The sequence below is a fragment of the Vigna radiata genome, unplaced genomic scaffold, assembly GCF_000741045.1.
Source record: "Vigna radiata var. radiata cultivar VC1973A unplaced genomic scaffold, Vradiata_ver6 scaffold_221, whole genome shotgun sequence".
NCBI classification, from domain to species: Eukaryota; Viridiplantae; Streptophyta; class Magnoliopsida; order Fabales; family Fabaceae; genus Vigna; species Vigna radiata.
Window position 1 is genome coordinate 224,335 of NW_014543248.1, and position 1,320 is coordinate 225,654.

Below are 1,320 nucleotides of genomic sequence, written 5' to 3' on the forward strand. Positions count from 1 at the left end.
ATTTGTGAAAGGTTATAATATACACTAATTTCAATTTAACATTAAATTTAGGGATGAAAAATATGAAATCCTATTTATTATTTTCTAATTAATAATTATGTAAAAATATTTATTAAAGTAAAAGAAAGATGNTTACATGTATGCTTACATGTATTTTCCAAGTTATAACACTTATCATAAATGTTCATTTTCTCTGCAAAAATACAATTTATTGTTGGATATTTTTTTTTTTGTAAAACAGAAAGCTCATGAACTAGCTCTGACCCACAGGGCTTTGGGACTTTTTAGCCCTGAGGCTTTTTTAATAAGGGGCATTTTTGGTCTTGTGGGCTTTTTTGGCCCCAACCCACATGGGATAGGGCCAGGGCCTATAATAGGGCCTCTTTGACAGCTCTAACCACATCCAATATAAAAACTAATACCTTTATTTAATTAAGGCAGAAAAAATTCATTTGAATAATTTAGTTTATTTATTATCCCTATCTTTCAATCTAGTAGTTTAGAATATAAATTAAAAATAAAAAAGATAAAAAAATATAGTTTAAACTAAAATAGTATTTGAAATAAATGCATCATGATCGAACTTTAATTCCAAAAAAAAAATTAGAAAAGTTAAGTTTTATAAAGCTTTAACCTATATCAAGTCATTTGCATTCTTAATCACTAACCAGCATTCTTACCCACGGTCTACGTCAAGAAGAATTTGAGCTCTAAAGTTCCGATGCTCAATTCTCCAATTAACGAAACTGACAGAAATCCGTAGATGACGAAATTTTATCTATTAATTTTCACATATCACGAAAAATAATTCAACAACCCAATATAGACGTGAAAAACAGTGTCATGTTTCTCGTGTATCTTTCTTCGCCCTAAATTGCATCTAATCTAATCGTGTTCAGTAAAATCAAAGGAAATTTTATGATCAGACGTGTAGGAAAATTCTAATATGATTTTATGCTACCTCTTCATACAAACTTGCCAATAATTCAAAGTCCATTTTACGTGCTAAGCTTCCAAGAAAGTCTTTAGACAAGAAATGTCTTGGAAAATGAATGCATTAATGGTAACACTGTTTTTCTTTCTTTTCTGGTTGGATAATTAATTTCATCAAAATTAGAAACAAAGAGAGAAGAGAAAAGAAAAGAAAAGTGGTCCCTGTGGAAGACGCGGTTTGCTTTGACTCTATCTTCACCCATCTTACACTTTCTCACTCAACTTTTCCTGTCACCGTTCGTTGGAACATGATCAAACACTGTAATATAAGGTTTTTGGTAATTGTCAGTTTGATGCATTATCACATTAATACATTCACGTTGACAT